Source organism: Coffea arabica, chromosome 8e (assembly GCF_036785885.1).
Source record: "Coffea arabica cultivar ET-39 chromosome 8e, Coffea Arabica ET-39 HiFi, whole genome shotgun sequence".
Lineage (NCBI taxonomy): Eukaryota > Viridiplantae > Streptophyta > Magnoliopsida > Gentianales > Rubiaceae > Coffea > Coffea arabica.
Window position 1 is genome coordinate 49,375,429 of NC_092324.1, and position 21,602 is coordinate 49,397,030.

General features: G+C 36.1%; 1 long non-coding RNA gene across 1 annotated transcript; it reads left to right on the forward strand.

Moving 5' to 3' along the window:
• Positions 1-15,902: 15,902 nt before the first annotated feature.
• On the forward strand, positions 15,903-19,074 carry LOC140012502 (uncharacterized). Its single transcript, XR_011819665.1, has 4 exons — positions 15,903-16,211; positions 17,166-17,237; positions 17,469-17,525; positions 18,577-19,074. It is a non-coding gene; the product is annotated as an uncharacterized lncRNA (long non-coding RNA).
• The last annotated feature ends 2,528 nt before the right edge of the window (positions 19,075-21,602 follow it).

Genomic DNA, 21,602 nt, shown 5'->3' on the forward strand with positions numbered 1-21,602 from the left:
ACCCTTGATGTTTGGATGGTCGTGAGGATTAAGGGGTTGAAACTGCATCACCACTTACCAAGTGGGAAGTTTTGTTTTCTTGTACCTTCCTCTACAATGAGGACATTGTAGATTTTAAGTGTGGGGGGGGGGATTACATACATTTTGTGGTTATTGTGTCTTGAAATGCATGAATTTGATTGTCTATGGCTTAAACTTTTATTTGGAAATATTGTCTTGAGGTTGTTGGCAGGGAGTTTTGTCCATTTTTATGGGGAACTCTGTCAAAATTTTCCTAAATATATTTTCCAATATTAATGGCCAAAATGTTCACATTTTAAGTGCTCAAACTGTTCCATTGGATAGAATGCTATATGTATTTTGGAAGGTTTAGTCCTTATTTTGTTTGGCAAGAATTATTATGCTTAGAAAGTATATTCGGTTAAATAAGAAAAATTATGCTTACAAATTTGCAAGGTTAATGATATTTCTCATTTTCACTTCATTTTATAAGTAAGTGATTGATATAGTCAAAACAAGGCCAAATTCTTCCTTTAATGATGTTAGAGGGAAAAGAAATCATTTCAAAAAAAAAAAGAGACAGAGAAAAAATATATATATTAATCTTCTACTCCAATGATTCACATACCGAGTAACCGGGGGTTGGCATCTACAGACCCATACATTCGCGTAAAAAGGTATCGAAATTAAGAGTATGCTTAGCAATTTTAATAAGTGAAATGTTGAATAACCCAGAATCTTCACATAAAAGTGTCGATTTTCGCGTAAAAAGGCGTTTTCACTATTAAAATAAAATGGAATATGAATAAATCCCTCTCATTAGTTAAGTTTTGCTGCTATAAATGCATAAATGTATATAAATATTTAAACAATAAAAATTATAAATTACAAATAATATTAATTATACATTTATACATAATATTAATATATATTTATAAATTATAATTTATAAATTTTTATAATATTCATTTATAATTTATACATTTATAAATAAATTTATATTACGTATTATATATAATATAATACATTTATACATTTACAGTTTTTTTATCAATACATAAATACATTTATTTATGTACAAGTTTATAAATGTATTATAAATGTCATTTAAGAAATTTAACTTTTCCACTACATGATAGCAAATTAGAGAAATTGATTAATCAATTATTACTAGTATCAATAACAAAATAATAAAATACTATTCTTGTTCATTCTTATTTTTTATTTCACTATAAATAATAATTGCTAACTTTTCTTTTTTATGCGGTATATAATATGTTACTTTTAATATAAGTTGTTGAGTAACTACGAATTCTCAATTAGTTTATAGATACTTAAATTATTGAATTACTAGATTAATACACTTTGCAAAAATTGTTGACGTACTAGATTATTACACTTTACAACATCAGCTACATATATTTTTTAAGAACAAAGAGTTTATGGTAAATTATTAAGAATGAATTTAACAAATAAACAAATTTAAAAAGTAATTTAAAAATTATTACAATTTTTATGCAATTTTCTAGGAATTCGTATTTATCGGATGCAACATAAAGTCCAACCAAAAAGCTTGCTAGATTGGTGTTGATTTATTCCCCCAAATTATTATCAACTATTGATGTCAATATTATGGGATTTTTTTTTTCCTGTTGTGATGAATTTAGAGCCTTAAGCAGTAAAATTTGTAGAAATTTGCATTGCAAATTGTAAATCAAGAATTCATTTACAATTTTCAATGAATTCATAAAGCAAGACAGAATGGCATTACAACTACCTCGCATTTCTGAAATGCGAGGTTACCTATTTTTTTTTTTTTTTTTTTTTTTACTTTTGCTGTTACACAATTTAAGGCAATTCGCATTTACCAAATGCGAGCTCAAGGAGCTCGCATTTGATAAATGCGAGCTCAAGGAGCTCGCATTTGATAAATGCGATCACCCCAAAAACAGAAACCAGTACACAAAATACCCCCTTTGTAGAATTTTTTTAAAAATCATAATAATTTTAGAAATTTCTCGTATAAGCATCACTGGGGGAGCTCTGATGCACTTAACTCCTAGCAATTCAAGATCTCCATACTCTCTCCCTCAACCTAGTAATTTTCCAATACCTTTTCATACAATACATTTCTGATTTCTCCGCCATCAATCCTTATTCCTAACTTCAATTTTTCTCGTGCATTTGCAGGTTTTAGTACTCCGTTGCTGAATTCACTTCGACGCTTGCTTTGTCCAGGTAATCTCGTATTCCTCATCCAAGTTTGAACCAATATTTTTTCAAGTTTGCTGTCAAAGTCATCCTCTCAGTTGGAGATGGACAAAAGGCCTGCAAAAAGGATTGCTTTTCTTCTTCTTACCTTTTATTTTGCGCTTAAATGTTCTTCTGTCCTTCAATCATTTCATCAAGTTTCTCTCAAAAGTACTGCTTCCTCCTGGCTGGTTTCCAGGAAACCATTTTTGATCTAAGACTGATCAAACACTACCTCAAAATCTCTAAATTTTCCTCACCATATTTCTCGATCACCTTGAATCATTAAGCATTCAATTTAATCAAGATCTTCTTATGTAGATCCCCTCGTAAATATGAACACAGTCTATGACATCACCATCTGGGCTCTTCTATATTTTAGCAGCTCCTGTAGATCCCCTCGTAACCTAACATAGTATAATATCAAAGAGAGTAGGATAACAATGGCCTGAAATTTCCATGTATCCGGCATTTGCCTGATATTTCCATGTCTTTGGAATTTCCTGAGACACAAAACTTTTGGTATCCTTATTCTTCGGCTTATACGTCAATTTTTGCTTATACGTTAATCAGTATATTTTGGACTCTTTCTTTTTCTTGCTCCCTCAAGTCACACACTGTCAGTTGCCCTTTATTCGGACTCTCAAATGCAGTTGTCATCGTTATGCATTATGAGGTCCTCAGCTGCTGAAAGATTTCTGCAATTATGTGGTCATTTTGCATAGAAAGAAAGCTAAAAAAAGCCCTAGTTTTGATGCCTGGGGTGTCATGACAATGAATCTTAAACTTTCAATTTTGCTGTAGGATGGTTAGAAGGCCAACGGAGGGTCCTCGGAGTTCTGTTGTTCTTCAATACCGAAAAGCCATACCCTATGAGGGTAGAACAACATTCAAGGCAAAAGAGATACATATCAGTAGGTTCAGAAATTATGCAAAGCTGGAGGTGTATCTGATCAAAAAATGTGGTGGGGGGCACCGCATATATCCCGGTGGCGCCGACTACCCAGTCATAACCTACACGAAACATCAGGAAGATGGCAATGAGCGTCAGCTGAGGACCGAACCATGGAGGAGGTTTGCTGCATCCGTCTCTTATATTCTCATCAAAAGAAAAAAGTGTTGAAGCGAATGATAGTGACGAGGAAAAGGCTAAGCTCGCTGCCTAGGAGTAGTAACTAATACCCAATCAATGCGCTTAACGGGATATCCATTTGTTATATTAACCGAGTATCTTTGTTCAAGTACTCGAGTATATCTAAGTATAATAACTAGGCATTTCAGACCTCTGGCCTCGTTTAATCAAAACTCAAATCATATTCATCGTTATTACTGTCGAATTCTTACCAAACACTACTGCTTCTGGTCCATGGTGGTCCCTCTAAAGAAGAGATCCTTGATCTCTTGTGTACGAAAATGGTACCCTTTGTAAATGCATCATGAGAGATGCGCGCTTTTCGTTCTTCTTAATCCTTCCGATGAAACATCTTTGATTTTTGTTTATCTTTTTCAGTGTAAGTGGGATCGCTCATATCCCAAACTTTTCACTTATGCATTCTCCTCCGAATCACTGAGCTATGTAAGATAGTAAAAACCTCCTCCGGCGATTGAGCTACAACGATTTCACTTCAACCTCCACATCTTTTCTCCTCATTTTCCTCCTCTCCCCACCACAGCCGTGATCAGCTGCCCTCCTCCTTTTCTTTTTGTCTTACATTATTAATGATTTTTTACCGAAGCTCTCGAGAAAATTATTACTTGTAGTTTGTCTCTGGATGAATGGACTATGGAATATATGCCTTAGTCTATATAGCTTTAATGCTGGAAAAAATGAAGAGCGAGCGCATAACTTTTGTCAGACACAAAACACTAATGACAGGTGATGGCGAATTTCAACCGTTCGATTGGGGGAATGATGTCATGATAAATTGATAATGAGGTCAGGATTGAATTGGGAATCCGCATATCAGGATGGCGGGATTTAATTTTGTAAAGCAGTCGCCACGCGCTTTTTCTTGCTTAACGCTCACATTTTCTAACAGTATTGGAAACTTCTGGATTTACATTTTGGTCCCCCGGAATTCTTTAGTTATTCCATTTGGATCGTTCACTTCTTTTCCCATCCCTCCCTCGAAACATTAATCTAACAATATTCATTTATTTCCGAGTCAAAATGTAAGCCACTACTACTTCCAGAAGAAAAGAACCGTGGGAGACTCGTCCTCGCCTTCTAGCTCTGACTCTTTGGTCTTTAGATTGTGGACGTATTTAAATTGTTTCCCGTTTAAGGTAGCGGTGACAATATACTAGTAATTAGAATCACAGATTTGGAAAGTAAATTCCATCTGGTTATTCTGTTTGGCCTCAGTAGATACTTAAATTTGACCTAACCAATCAATCATATAGATATAGATATTAACAATTATTACTTTCTTTTGTATTTATTAACAATCATTTATACATTTTTCTTAATTAATCTCACACCTAAATTTCACCCAAAGTAACATGTACGTATACATACCAAAGTTATTGCCCTCCCTTATATTTATACACTTACTTTCTCTAATTTATCTTACCTTCTAAAAGTCTAACTATCCATTTTTTTGGACTATTTTTACGTCTTCACTGGGCAACCGCATTCTTCGTAACGCCACGGAAGGAGGACTTCTTTTTAGCAAATGGGATTCTGCCACAGGTGGGTAAAAGACTTCGTAACAATTCCTCCGTCGAGTATAAGACCATTTATACACCCCGGAAATTTCCTCGGTCGCTTTTAAGTTTTTAAGTCCAAGGTTGGGTGCAAGACTGCACGTAACATTCAGACACCAAAAGATTTCCTCCGTGGCAGAATTTCGGACGGAGACTTCTGTTTTGTTTTTCTTTTGCGACAAATATTGGAGTCTGGAGATCTATAACCGGTAGACCAATTCGACAATAAACCCACATGATTCTGCCGCCAAGCTTGTATTTCTTGAATTGATCCTGTTCACTAAAAAGGCCCAAGAGCAACAGCCTTTGGAAAATCCACGTGCCCCCCGCCCCCGCCGGGTTACTTGCCGAGCCGTATTCCTTACTCTTCCTATTTCTGGTGGAAACAAACTTAAAGTCATTAATTTGTCTCTTAAATTTCATTAATTTGTCTCTGGGTGTCAATGAGTACGATTGGACTTCCTCATTATTGTCACCGCTGGGCTCTGCCAAATGCCACTCCTGATTAGTACTTCTCAAGGTTTTGGACTTTTTCCCTTGCTACCACTTGTAACTGCTGTCCCCTGTCCATCATTGGGCTAGTGATTAATGGACTGTTGGCCTATATGTTTTCCACCAGAAGAGAAATTAATTCCTCAACTTACTCAGTGAGCGGTACAACAGTCGATGTCCATGGCAATGCGCCTAGTTAAGTTCATTTAGACTAATTCGAAATTGGTCCATTCATCTGTTGCTGGGATAAAAAGGAAAAAAAAAAATTTTACTTTTTTTTTTTTTCGACAGATAGTAACGTTCATCTTCCTTGTCACGTATAAAATCAAATTTTACCAAAGGTAGAGCTAATGCTGAAATTTGTGACAGTATCGAATGTAATCGATCGTCGTAAACAGATAAGAGTGGTAGTCGTTAGTTAGTTTAAGTAGTATCGCCGGTTTGGCTTCCGCCAACCTTGCAGAGAGCCTCTCACTGTAAGCTCTATTTTTCCATATCAATAAATAATTTATAAAATAAAAAAAAAGGAAGGAGTAGAGGCTTCATGGTACCCTGTACCCTTCTTATACATGAGCAGTATACTTGAGGTCAAGGTAGAGTTTCAAATAAAGTCAAGATTTTAGCCTACTGAAATAAATGAGGTGGTATACACATGCTTTGGCATCTTCATACTAAAAAATGACTGACGCAGAAATATGTGCTTGAGGCAGCAGGATTCTACAAAAAATAATTTGTGCCAAACCCACTTTTGCTTTTACTCGATCTCCTAAGAGATTAGAAATAAATGGTAACTAGCTCTAAACTTTATTATGTTTTGGTAAAAGCAAGATTAATAGAAATCACAGCTCATTGAAATGGTCCCACAAAATCTGGTTTTCTATTCTTCCTTGTGTGAATGCGAATTGTGACTATACGTGACACGGCAAATAGTGGAGTGGAGTGAAACAACTTACGCTGGTCCAGTTTGGATTTGAAGGGGTCAAGATTTAATTTAAGACCCTAAGAGAAAAAGTAGCATGTCGTGAAGATTGACCAAGTGGTATACTTACTTAGTTGTGGGACTCATGTGAATGGTTAAATTTAATCCATCTCTAATTACGTCTTTAGTCTTATCTTATGTTGAAAAAAATTATTAAGAAAAGAAAAAAAGGGTTGTAAAAATGTTGAGATTCAAAACAGAGCATACAAATGTTGCATACAAAACCAATTCTTTTGGAAGGCGTTGACATGCATGTAACAATTTTACCATATCAAAAACAAGTCACCGAAACCGTGCAATTAATAGTACAAATTGTGAAAAACTACTATTCGTTCTCTAGCTTACGGCAGGTATGAATTGATAGCAGTTTAGAGAATAATGAAGATATGTCAATGTGATGACAAATTCTAATATGGAAAAGGTGATGCTGACTTTGGTTTAGTAGTTAAGTTTTGTGGTATCGTGGACAACAAGATTCAAATAGGAAAGGTTTTGTCGGTAAACTTGTCGTGTGGGAGAGTGGAGCACAGTAGAAAAGTTTCATGGGTTTCATGGGCTGTCGCTTCCACTTACTTACTTCAGTTGGTACACCAATAGAAACCAGAGCAAATAGAATTATTTTCTCAGTTTGTAATACTAATAATTATGAGTTTTGCAAAATTTCCAGTTGCTTCACAGTTTTAGATCAAATATTCGTTCCAATTTTAATGTCTTCAAATTGGTAATTTTGACTATTCGTTCCAATTTTAATGTCATAGGAATAAGCACGAGATGACTAGAATAGGCCATTTTGCAGAAGCATATATATCGTGTGAATTAAACGTTTGATACTTATGTTTCATTGATTGCTTCTTCTTTTGTCTTTTTTTATATATATAAGGGAGGGTGAAAATTAAAAAGCAAGGAGTGAGATTGAGAATTTGAACACAGGATTTATTAAATTAAGGCATCCTTTACTACTAATCTTTTTTTTTTTTGGTCAAATCCTTGACTACTAATTGGATGATAAAAGTTAAAGGACATTAAGGGTCGGTGGAACCGAGGAAGGTGTTAGTTATACTACTTAATCAGTGATAGCACTTGGTTACACCCTCTAAATTGTACCTTCTTGGTTATACTAGCTACCTATAGTTTTCTATCACAAGTGATAGATACACGTCACTTATACTACATTTTGTTGACCAGAATTGGAATTTATGGAATAGAATAATTGTGTTTCGTCATGTACCATCTCTTCATAATGGTCCAAATTTATCTGAGAAGTTGATTAATTTTCTAAAAGAATGGGAAATTGAGCAAAAAGTTTTTGCCATCACTCTAGATGATAGAAGATACAATGATAGAGTGACTAGATTGTTGCAAAATTATTTCCTGTTTGATGGTTCTTTCATTCGTGAACGTGAATTTCTTCACGTTGGTTGTAGTCCACATGTGTTGAATTTAATAGTAAAGATTGAATTGGATGTGAGTGACAAAGCAACTTATAAAATTAAACAAAGTGAATAAAGTATATGAAATTAGGATCTGACATAAGATCATGAACTTTGCCGAACTGATGAAGCAACTCTCATTGGAGACATATAAAAAATTGATAGATGGAACTCTACCTATATGATATTTGAGAGGGCCCTATTCTTTTTTTGATTTCAAGATGTGCATGATGATTACAAAAATTGTGACGGTATCTCAGGTAACAATTTACCATGTGGAAATGAGTCACCGAAACCAGGGTTTCCTTTCAATTAATAATTCAAATTGTGTAAAACTATTCGTTCGGTTCTCTGAGATCATGGAAAGCAACCAAGAATTAATAATGTTCTAGCTGTTACATTCTCTGACGTTTTATACCTTTTGATTTGCTCTTTACTGCAAATATATTTTTTTTTTACTGGAGAACAAGTAGTAATTTATCCCCGGATACTTGCAATGACAATTTTAAATTCTACTGCAAATTCTTCGTGCACGCGAGAGAAGTGGTCTATTCTATTGAACGCAAAATTCTAAAAATGTGGAAATTAAAGGCAATGCAGACGTTTTGGACTAGTAAGTTTTTGTGTTATCGTGGGCAATGATCGAATTCAAATTGGAATGGCTAATTAATTAATTAGTTGGTAAACTTGTGGTGCTGCAAATTAAGTTGTCGCCTCCATTTAGTTCTGGTATGCATGCAGTAATACAACAAACCTACCTGTATTATTATTATTGTAACAAAAACAAAAGATACTTTGTGATTTTTGTCTGAAACGAGACAGGAGGGATATATTTTATAATTGATGGGAATAGAATAGACGGTGTACATGAGTGGCTGGAGCTTTCGTGCAGAACGAGGACAGGACATTTTACCGTAGCGAGTGTGTGTGTATTTCTTTTAGTATTTTCGTTGACATTAAAATTTTGATACTACTGCATGCTTTAGTAACCGGTAAAGCTGTTAATCGAACCAGGCAACTCGCGAGCCGAGCTCGACCCGGCTCGATAAGGGCTCGACTCGGCTCGTTTACAGAGAGAAACGCTCGAGTTCTAATCAATACTCGTTTAAAACACGAGCCGAGCAAGGCTCGACTCGTAGAAGCTCGTTAGGCTCGAAAAATAGGGACATTTTCGTCATTCCAATGTGTATGTGGTACTCTAACTAAGTCATCTCCCGTGTAGCCCTAATTCTTCCTTTCCTCTTTTGGTCCTTCATTTTCCCGTCCCATAGCCGTCACCCCGCAGCCGCACCCCAATCCCCGCACCTCCATTCTCACGCCGCACCCCGCAGCCGCCATTCTCACCGCCAGGCGCCATCCGCAGCCGCAGCCGCAGCCGCAGCAGCAACGGCCAAGCGCCTCTGATTTCTGTCAACTCTTTTTCCGTTCCGCAGCCGCAGCCGCAGCCGCAGCCGCACCCACCGTCACTGACTCACCATATGGAGCACCCTCCATTCTCGCCACCGTCATTGCTCGTGAACCACCCTTTACAGAAATCCCACTCTCTCCCTATTTGCCTCATTCTTTCAGCTTTTGAGCTGATAATTTTCAAGAAAGACGCACTACTGAAGAAACATTTGAGAGCTTTAACCCAGAAAATCTTTCAGGTTTAATTGTAAGATACAACCTCAACTTTCTTCAGGTTGCAAAGCGCCCCTTAAACTTTCATTTTTCTGTCTATCTTTTTTTTTTTTTAACACGATGTACTCCGAGTGCAGTTTTTGCTACTACGTTCTAATGCTTACAAAATTAACGGAATTGTGTTTTCATCTAGTTGTTAACAACAGTTTAAATTTGAAGCAATGGTTTTTCTAGAGTGAAGAGGAATATGAAAACTGGAATTTTCAGCATATACTCACTCGATAATTCCCTCTTTTTTTTATATATCTTACTAAAAAATATATGAAATTGTGGTGATAAAGGGCGCTCAAGTTCCATCCTCGAGATAAAGAAAAAGAACCAATGATTGGACTTGTAGCAGCAGAACACGGGAAACTTAGGATCACTGACTTTTTTTTTTTTAGTAAGCTATCACTGACATTTTTCGCGAGCTCGAGCTCAAGCTTCGAGCTCAACGAGCTCGGCTCGATTTCAAACTCAAGTTCTAGCCCGAGCTCGAGTTTTTTACCATCACATCGAGTCGAGCTCGATCGCCTTGTGAAGCTCGAATTAGTAATCGAGCGAGCTTGAGCTAGCTCGATTAGAGGTTCGAGTCGAGCTCGATTGTCTTATACTCGAGCTCGACTCGGCTCGTTTAACAGCTCTAGACTAACCGGGCACCTTAGGCCATGCTTGGATTGCTTGTTTCCGCCGGAAAATATTGTCGTTTTCCGTGATCACATTTTCCTATCACCTTTTTCCCTCACATATATCAAATCGCTACAGTAATTTTTCCATGAAAAATGACGAAAAATGCAATCCAAACACAACCTTAGCTTTAATTTGATGAGAAGAACAAGAGGACAATATCAAAGGTGGAAACCAGGAAGGTGCCAAACCTTGCTTGGCAGCCAAGTTTTTTGTCAAGTTTATCTATTACAAGTTTTTTAAAAATTTTAGTTACAGTAATTTCAAAAAAAAAATTTAAAACTTTTAAACTATACATTTTAAAATATTAAAAAAAAAGACACTTTAAAAATTTTTTTAAAAACTTTTACAGTAAGTTACAGTAAAATTTTAGACAAATATCCAAAAAACTCACCTTCCAAAGGGGGCAGTAATTGTACTACTACTTAATTACTGACATGAATTGGTTAAAGAAGAAGATCAAAGGTGGAAGCCCGAAAGCAAGTTGTTGTTAATTTGATTTTGGTCTTGGTCAATATACATACATATATATATATACACACACATACACGACACGAACTGAAAGGAACAGCTTGCTTTGGAGCAAGTGGCGGACGGGTAGTAAGTACTGTGAACTGCGCTCTCTTTTGTCACTTGTGTCGGAGGGGTTCCGCCGCAAGCCCCGCCTTCCTTTCAGTTGGTACGAGAAATCTACCATCCATCCTGTACCTCACATAGTTTTGGTCCTACGTGCTGCCGAAGGACCCCACTCAAAAAGAAGGCCTAACTCCACTTTTTAACTTTGCTTTTTTGTACACCCTTTTAACTTTGCAACTTAAATTTTAATTTTAAACATTTTTTCTTCTAAACTCTTTATTTAGACATTTTTTGCATTCTTAATTCTTAAATTTGTCTCATTTAAGTCCATGAATAATAATGTAAGCAACATTGACGGAATGAATTATAATAAAAATCAACAATAACGTGCTTAAAATTGTCAAAAGGAGTAAAGAATTCGCAATCAGAATAAAATGATACGTTATCATTAATTTGAATCGTTTTTTATCTCGTTTATTTTGTTAACAATATTGGTTATTAATTGGGACAAACTTTTAAGTAGCTTGTTCCGGCTACTATCCCTCTGCTCATTTTTAGCATATTATCATTGATTTGTGTGATCCTTTATTCCTTAATTTTGCTAATGTTGTTATTAATTAGAATAAACTTGAGTGTTGAGGATGCAGAGTTTAAAAATTTGACAATTTAGAATGCAAAGTGTTCAAGATCAAAATTTAGAATACAAAGTGAAATAAGTTTGAGGGTATAAAGTAGAGTTACTCCATAGTAAGAGGGACAAGCGAAAATTTTGCGACGGTAGTACCTACTAAGTACCACCTAACGACCATGCATGTACTTGGCAGTTGGTTCAGCCCCAAAGTCCCAAACCAGATGCTTCTTTTACTTCACATTTTACCAGGAGAATTTATCGTACCAGCATTATGCCTTGCTAAACTTAAATGACCAACAACTTATTTACATACTATTTCCATCTTATTTACATCCGTGAGTGTGTTTGGATTACACATTAATTATTTCCACCTTATTTACATACACTGATTTGTTTGCATCATCAACACATTTTTTAATTATTTTTTTATCTAACATACATCACATCAAAAAAGTATTACAGTATTTTTTTACAAAATTATTTCAAATAATTTACTATCCAAACACACTATCAAGAGATCCTAATTTACCAAATCATGTCAATTTAGCAGGCATTAATTAGAAAAATCCTCATTCAGTTAGTCGAATGGTTTATAAAACTTGGCAAAGAATCAAGTTGCAACTAAAAGAACTTTGGATGTACTTGTGGCCCCTGGCTTGCCTGCCGTAGGCAATTTATGTCAATGATTCGGACTCTCAACAAAGAAGAGTATGAAGGGTAGGGCAAGTAGTGGTCCGTCATGCAGGAGTGCCTCTATTGCTCCCATAATCTTAGCTTCATATATAATCCTACCACAAAGCCAAACCAATCAACAATTGGATTTGTCTTGTCTGTATCAGTTAAGCCAGCATTTGCATCTCAAAGTAAGTAACAGTAGTTAGAGGATAAACAAATGTTGGGATTATGTTTTAATATATTTGAACCTCGCAATCGTTAAAGGTATATTTAAACAAAGATACGGATATTTTTCTCCCCTTTTGGGTTAAAGGAAACCTTTTTTTTTTTTTTTTCCATTCCTGCTGCTAGATATAAACTTTGCCATTTTGTTCAGATTCCTGGTCGCCTTAAGAAACAAAAGAGCACTTAAATAACATCAAAATTTGTGTTGTGATTGATACATTAACCATATACTAAATATAAAATTATAATAGGATCTGAGACGTGTATGTCAAAGCTCTAGATATGCCATAGTTTCATCCCACCAAAGTTAGGGGCCACTTTCTTAATTAGTTGAGTATTTTCTTTCTTTTTTTTTTTTTTTTGGATGGAAATCCCAGTAGACAATAATGAAACAAAGCTACAGACCACAGTGTATATTCTACCATTCTTCTTGAAAAAGCATACTAGAGAAAACCCATGTTTCTTGTTTTAATTGATGAAGTAAACAGGTGACTTTAGGGTTTTCCACTAGCTGCCTGCATTCGCAGGATAGTAGAATTTTTACATGTACTGTAACAAAATGCATAAATGGAGTCAGATTTGTCCCACGAGACAGCCTTGCGAGCTGAGGTATTTGGGAAAAAATTTTCTGTTTGTGAAAAATCTAGCTAGCTCAAATTCAAAATAGTTAAATGAATGAAGACATGGTGTGCCTGTGGATAATCAGAATAAACTGCTGAGTGCTGACTCTATAGATTGCCATTAATCCTCTCTTCATGCCTAAACACATCCCATAACAACAATCTAAAGCAACATGAAAACAACAATAACAGAACCCCATATTCCAATCTATGACAACTTTAAGAAAAGCAATATAAATTCTAAAGCAAAGTTCAACTAGATTAAGAGTAGCATATTAAAAAATGATTATGTCTCATTCACCTGACGTTTCCTTTCATGTGTCTCCAAGAATTAAAAAATACCTCAACAACAAAAGCGTTAATTAATTAGGCTTCGGTCATAGTTTACGACTTTAAATAAAATCCCCAGACTGAAATCAACGTTTATGGGAAGTTCTTAGCCAGTTACTCTTTTATCTTTACAAGATGGCAATCAAGAAAAGGCAATTTCTAATTATATCCTTTACAAGGATGTCTTAAGATATTCGGACGACAATTCTTCTAATAAAATCTCCATTCCACAGACTAAGAATATAGACGGCGTGAGCACTCTCTCCTCTTCCCAAGGCCTCCAACCGACCTACTATACAAGTCGCAACCAACACCCAACAGAAAGATTTTTTTTTTTTTTTAAAGAAAAAAAGGAAGAAAGAAAAGAAAAGAAAAGAAAAGATAAGAAGAGAAATGAAACTGTTGTAGGAAGATTAAATTCCTTTGAAAAGCCTTTTCCTCCCTTTCTTCCTTTTGTCTATATAAGCATCACTGGAGGAGAAATTAGTTGCACAAAATTAGTGGAGCCTCAAACCCGAATTCATAAAAGGGTGAAGTATAATAGATAAGCATTTGTAAATGGAGACTCTGAAGGGTAGAAGCCGTTCGATAATGGGTCCATTTGGATTTAAGAATTTTTGGAAAAATTTTTCTTTTCTATGATCGAAACATGCCAAAAAGAAGAAAAGAAAATTCGAAATCCGTTAGTTAGTAAATGAAGTCAATGACGATACATGTTGAGGCGAGGAAAATCGTTCAAGGTAAAGAAAAATTAAGCAACTTAATTCTATTGATTCTGCCCCATTCAAGATGATGCCAGCCAACGTGAAGAAGAAAAAAAACTCCTAACTTCATGACAAATATTACGGCCGGAAATCGCTTCTGGTTTTCTCCTTACTCTAATATGTTTCATGCTTTTTATAAAAAGAAAAATATACTACTACAGATTTTTCGCACTTCCAAATGTGCATCCACAAGGTAGGAAATTCCTAAATCATATTCATATCCACCCACCAGACAGTCTTTATATTAGGACCACTAACTCTCATTAATTTCATTGTGGTCCCAAATTAAGGACCACAATGAAACAAGAAATGACATTATGGTAGTCGAGAAAAAAGATCGATTGATTGGAAACGGGTAAAGAGGACTTTAAAGTACTAGTTTTGTGAAAAAAAAAAAGTTAAATTAAATCAAAACAAAGTCTAAAGTAATTGGTGCAATAAATATAACTACATGCGATCAAATGACAGTAAATAATTTACTATGTTTGTCGCAAATTCTAATTGATATGTGCCATATTTTGTCAAACTTGGTAGAAGCTAATATGCGATGGAAATTGCTTAGTGCAAGCGGATTTACCGTAGACACAAAAATGGGGCAAAAAAAAAAAAAAAGGCTACAGTGCATATGATGCCGTAGACATCGAATCGTCTCGCTCTTTTCTTGCATGGAAGAAATATATGAAAGTCCACATGTCTTCATTCAATTAGAGTTAACGGGCGACTCGAGTATACACACATATATATCAACGTAAATAATACTACTATTGAAGGAAAATTTTTTAAAAAAAAAAGGAAAGAGAGTAAATAGTGTGGTTGGGGTTCAAATGGGTCCCACGAGACACCTTGGGTGACAGCAGGGAATCTAGCTCGATACAAAATAAATAAATGAATAAGTATAGAGTGGATATGAGAATTAGTATCAAGGATTTGCCCTTTTCTTCATCATGCCAGGACGCATCAACCATTTGAAGATCCGGAAGGAAAGTTGTATGGAGGAAAGTGAGGTAAAGAAAAATATTGAGAGAAAATAATAGGAAGTTAATGACAGTTAGCAGTGATTATTGAAATTTCTATGAGTAATCAAATTTTTTTTTTTCCAAAGTACTACAAATTTTGCAAGACACAAAATACAAGAAAGTGCAGGAAAAATTTTCAACATTCCTGCAAACCAAACTTGCACGAAAGAAAGGAAAAAAAAAAAAAAGCTAACTTTCCTAAACTTTTCCACATATTTTCCCTGCAAGCAAACGCTAGGAGTAAAAATGATATGATATGTTACTGGTAACATTGCATCTAAAATTGGCTGTGATTGGGTTAGAAGCAGAATGGGGCTGTGAATATAAAGCAAAATCGGAAATATTCATATCAAAATCCCGTATTCCAATTCAATGGCAACCAACAAATGATGAGCATCATAAATAGTAGTAGTAGACTAGGAGTAGTTTCATTTCCTTATTAATAACAGAAAGCAGATAAAATTAACTTTTGGAAAGAAAACATCAACTAGTTGGGCTTCAAAAGTAGCGAATTACCTACCCTACCCAATTTAGAGTAGGTGCGCATCAAAATAAAAAATACCAGTAGTGTATTGTATGCCTCCACAAACACAAACTAGGCGTTTTTAATTTCGTGTGACTTTGACGAATGACGTGAGTTGATGTACAGTGTACTAGATTCGCCTTCGCCGTAGATCACGACTCCATCGCTTTTGATTAATCCTGGGACAGACGCCTGTCTCGTACCAGTTGGGAACTTATGGTGCAAGGACAAGTGGCATAACATAATGGATGCGTGGAGTGTTGTATGGGCGCGTGGATTTCCTATTTAAATTCTACTCCCCCTTAATGAAGAAAAAGACAGTCAAGCGGGGCCGGTGAGCTTAGAGGGTTCTTTTACGTGCGTTTTTGAACCCCCGAATCGCATCCGGTAGATGCACCATTGGACTATGCCTTTTTCCTCCCTCCGCTATTTTTTATTACACGAGTAGCGTCATCAAACTAAAACAGGACGGCTCTGCTTACCCTTAGGCCTCTCGGCCGCTCTTCTCTATTCGCCTCCCGCCACAGCCGAGCAAGTTTTTTTGATATTTTGATCCTCCACCAACTCTTATTCACAGCTCTGCTCTTGTGCATTTGCAGTCTCCCTGCTCCATTCACGCCCATGCCCGCCAGCCTTAATTTTAACGAGGTACTTATAAATTCCACGATTGCTTCGTTCAGGTAATTCTGTATTGCTGATCGAACTTCTTCTTTTCTTCAACCATTTCATCAATTCGTATCTAAAGTAGTCATCTTGTACTTTCTCACTGCTAGTGCTGACTCCAAAGATTGTCCCTTTTCTTCATCATGGCTAGACTCACCAGCTTACGGTAGGTAGGGGATCATAATAAGTTAAAGATTTGTGTCATGTCATCCATCCCAAAGTAGCCTTTTTTCATTTCGTTTGCCTTCGCGAATTATAAACTATTCTGGAATTGAATAAGCATTAATTGGGCTTTGGTCATAGTTTACCACGTTAAAGAACACTTGAATGAGGTCCCAGGTTTCCATAAACGAAATCCAGGTTTTAGGAAAAGATCTTGTCTTGACAAGCTGGAGACCCAAGAGAAGGGAATCTGTACATAACATATCCGTTACTGTAGTACTGATGATGATTAAGATGACAAAAGAAAAGGATACATGGGATGCATTCCAACAACCAAGATCGTATTTTTTCAAAACCAACATCAAAAAAGATAGTATCATACACGGCGCGCGTGGAGTGTTCCACGGGCGCGTGTACGTTCTACTTAACCGACCTATAGAAGACGCAACTAGCATTAAAAATTAGAAAAAAAAAAATTAGTGAAGAAGGGGTGGGTACTGTTAGTTGATGGTGCCTGTCTCCCTCCCGTGGACGGGGCCTCACCAGATTCGTTTCTCTTCCCTTCTCTTTCTCTTTATAACCCTGAGTCTTAATTCTCTCTAAACTCTCTACTATCACCGACGGTCTCTCTGCTGGCCTCCTGCCTCAGCTAAGTAAGATTTCCCAAGATCTTTCGGTATAATACATTTCTCCTCCACCAACTCCTATTCACGACTCTCCCTTGGCCATATTCCTCATGAGTTCAATTATGCTTCCATAACACTTGTGCGTTTGCAGGTCTGCATACCACTGGTACCCATAGCAGGGCAGGGCCATCTGCAGAGATACTTCCACGATTTCTGTGCTCCGGTAATCTCATACTGCTACTCCAAGTTCTTCTTTTCTTTAATAATATCCTCACTTTTCTCGTAATAACTAGCTAGCTAAGAAAGTGAGGATGCATAAAGTTCATGTACTTTTCATCTATATAGAAAACCTCTAGTTTTTCCTCGTGACTTTCTGCTCATACGTCGAGTTTTGCTACATTTCATCTGGGAATCCATCTCATTACAAACTTCCATCGTTCTTGTGCATTTACAGATCTGCACGCTGTATTAGTTAGCATACCCGGACTTCTATCGCAATTGCTTTGTTCAGGTAATCTCGTATTGTTATCCAACTATTTACGATTCCAACCATGATTGTATAGGTTTTTCTCCTGTTTCTTTTACGATTATTTCTTTCTCTTCGTTTATCTGTGCGTGTTCTTCCAAGTTTGGAAGGCAGAAAATATTGCACTTGTTCTTCCAAATTTGGAACACAGCAAATCCAGCAATCCCTTTCAAGTTTGCAGCACAACAAATCCTGCAATCCCTTAGATTCTCAAGGCCTAGCCGAGCCTTGGCAAATTTTAAAGTTTATCAGCATCTTTTCATCCTTTCTTTTTGTTCTTACCTAAAGTTATACACTTCACCATGGGTCTTTACTCGGACTCCCAGATATAGTTATCATCAGTATGCATTAAGAGGTCCTTAGAAGATAGGAAATGTCTGCAAAAGAAAGCTGAAAACCCTAGTTTTGATGCTTTTGAGTGAGAATCGGTATGTTGTCATAGAATCCCGGTACCTGCATCAGTTCCTGCAGCTTGATGGATGTAAAAATGAGAAAACTGCAGTTCCGATTCTAACTGTAAGAGAGTTTGATACGGATGATGCGGCGGGAGCTGGGCTAATTCCATTTTGCTGATATACCTTGTGGTTTTGGTCTCTTGCATCTTAGCAGAAAGAAGAAGAAACTTTGAAGGGCATACACCTTAAAATAGACCACAAAAAGTCACATTTTCAGAACATATAGTAGTTTCTTTTATGTGATTTTCCATTCTTTTGAGGGAAATTTCTCAGGAGCATTAATTTTCCTCAGTTCTATCTATACTATCATCAACCCTTCATGGTGCAAAAATTTGTCTTTCCTGATTGTTTTGGCTAACTCAACATTGTAAAGGTTCAGTTTATGAAATAAGTTAGTATAATCATGGGTAGTTCTGTGGTTGCTGTACATGAAAGATTAGGTGCAGCTTCATGCAAAAGCTGGCACTTATATGAATTGGCCACTGGTGTATATTGTTTGTGCTATATATGTCTGTGAAAATGAATGGGAAGGGTGCATTGGTAGCTCTAGCAATGGATCTTAAACCTTGGATTTTCTGTAGGATGGCAAATCGAAGAAGGCCAAAGAAAGGTCCTCGAAGTTCTGTTGTTCTTCAATATCGAAAAGCAAAACCCTACGAACGTGGAACAAAATTCAAGGTAGAAAAGATAGATATTAGCATGTTTAGCAATTATGTAGAGCTGCAGCTGTATCTGCTCCGAAGATGTGGTGGGGGCTATCGTACTTATCCAGGGGGTGCAGACTATCCGGTGATAACCTACACCGAGTACAAGGAAGATGACAATGAGCGTGACCTGAATAGCGAGCCGTGGGATAGCTTCGCTGCATCTGTCTCTTATATTCTCATAGACAGGAAAGAGGCTTAGAGTAACTTTCTTGTCATATGGTAAAAGATATGCTTGTCATATGGAAGTACTTTCTGCAATTCCTTTTTGAGTAAAACGACAATGATATATGTACTAAAGGTTCCAATTATGAGGTGAAAACCTAGAAGAAAGTTTGGATCAATCATTACGAGTAATATCAAACTCTTTGCCAAGCTTTGAATTTGATCCTAAATGAAGACTTTTCTTTCTCTTTGCGGGTAATTTAAAGCCCTTGATTATAGGGACAAGTATTCCAGCTCTTAGGTACGAAAATGTGGTCCCTTTTTCCGCATTCACTGTGATAATGATTTCTGTAAACTAACAACTCACTGCGTGTTGTACATTAAAATGGATTCTCTCACTGTTTGTATAGGTACTATTTCTTTTATTTGATTGGTAGAAACATCTGATCACTCTATCTCTTTCTTTTTGTTACTGCCATTCTCTTTTATGGCAGGACATCTAAGCCTCTAGGCAATTTTCATTTATTAAACGAGTTCATGGAGATTCCGGGTCTCAGCGTATATATATTCCTTTTTGCTAGCCTCATTAGTCCACCATATATATTCCTTATTACTGAAACTGAACTCTTCACCAAACTTGGCTTTTGAATTCTTCACCAAACTCGTCTTTTATTTGACGTTAACATGACCGCTCTTTCTTTCTTTCTTTCTTTTGGCTGTAAGTGAAGATCCTTTTAAAGTTCAAGTAGGTCAGCTCAACAGGTACAGGCTATTGTCTGAAAATGAAATCATGGTCATAAAGAGAGCATATCTATAAAGAAAGGCACATTTGACACTTCAAATTAATGATAAGACTGGGAATTTTGTGGTCATGGAATGCAGTGTGAATTGATAATAAAGTATAAAACATGCCAATGACTGATGATGATGATGTGATGATGAAATTTACGCACGTATAAATAATTAATGCTTATCTAGCGATGCTAACCATGTGGGATCCACTTTGAGAAAAAAAAATTTTCCTTCTTTCACCTTCAATATCTTATATAAAAAAAAAAAAAAATCGTAAATCTTCCTCCACTTTTCGGTCCTAAGAAATCATTAATAATTCTCCAGTCTCACGGGGGTCATTAGTCCTGTGGAAGAACATCTTGGCTGAGGGGAGTGTCATAATATGGACCAGATGCAACTGATGAATGGCAATTAATGTTTACATGAGAATTAATGTTTTCAACCATGCATCGAATTTCTTAATTGCTGTATCTATAGGGTAAATTTTTGATTTGATTGTATGATAAATTAAATTCCCCTCAAAAACATAATACTTTGACTTTGCCAAACACTGCACCTAACTTAAACAACGTATTACTTTTATGCATGCTGCACCTAACCCCCAAAAAAAAACCCATCTTCCCATTTCCGACATTTATGGGAAGAATTTTACTAGTCTAAAATAGTATGCACAGATTTAGCTGCCGAAAAAAACATGTAGAGCATCTGCAATTAAAACCAAAAAAAAAGCCAACTACTTGCGCTGCTAATTAAATGCCATTATGCCTTAAGAATATCTCCGTACAAGTGTAGTAAGGACAACAAACACTTTAATAAGGACACCTCAAGAAATTATATATTAAACATGCCCTTCATTTTTAGTGAAATTGATTGACAAATTTCTGCAATTATAGTGTGCTTTTGTAATACAATACATTCATCAACATTTTTTCCCCTCTTTTCTTGGGTTAAATGAGCCTTTTTTTTTTTTTTTTTGTTTGATAATATATATGTCAATCGATTCATACAGTACTGCTTAGTTTTTTTTTTTTTTTGGGAAATAAAAGCGTAATTAGAGAACATCAAAGTTTTCATTTAAGTATAATCAACATTGCTATTGGTGTGTTTAATTAATAGAGAAGAGAATATTTTGTCTTTCCACAACAAGGACATGTGAAGCTGGTTGACATATTCAATAAATTAAAGCGAAGCTGGTTGACATATTCAATAAATTAAAGCTCCAGATGTCTCAATAGCTCCAGATGTCTAAATTAAAGTGAATGGGTAGGCAGACATTTTTGGCTCCTTCATTTTCAAGTAGAAGAAGATGCTGCCAACATTCTACCACCATAAAGAGGGCTGCAGAACTAGAAAGGTCCACCTTTGTAAGTTCGTTGTTAGTTCCTTCCCGCAAGAAATAGAAAGGTCTCACGTTTCTCGTCTTTTTCATTATCCTATGAAGCACTTTTATTAGTGTTTATTTATATATCGTTATCGGAGAGAGAGAGAATGTTGTGACGAACGCTACCTCTGAGTCTATGGTTTCCAAAACTAAATATGTGGTGCTAACTGAGACGCGCGACTTAGAACATCACTCTCTCTCTCTCTCTCTCCAACTGAAGAATGAAATTGAGGATCCAAGACAAGGTGGTCAATGACTTTTTTTTTTTTTTTCTTCGTCCCTTAATCAAATACACTAATTCAGATGGAATTTTCTTCAAACAGAAAAGTGCTAAAGGGAAGGGGACTATATGTTTCTTTCCTTCCCCTATCCAAACCCATCGTCAGCACCCAAAAACCCCCCACTCTGTCTCTCTCTCTCTCTCAATTAGCAAGCGCGAGTGGAGCACAAATGCTAGATACTCGTACTTGATCACTAATTCATTTTTTCTTGTTTACATGTAAAGTTCATGCTTCTCAATGGTGGTATTGTGGGTGATAACTTCATTTAGGGGTTTTTTTTTTTT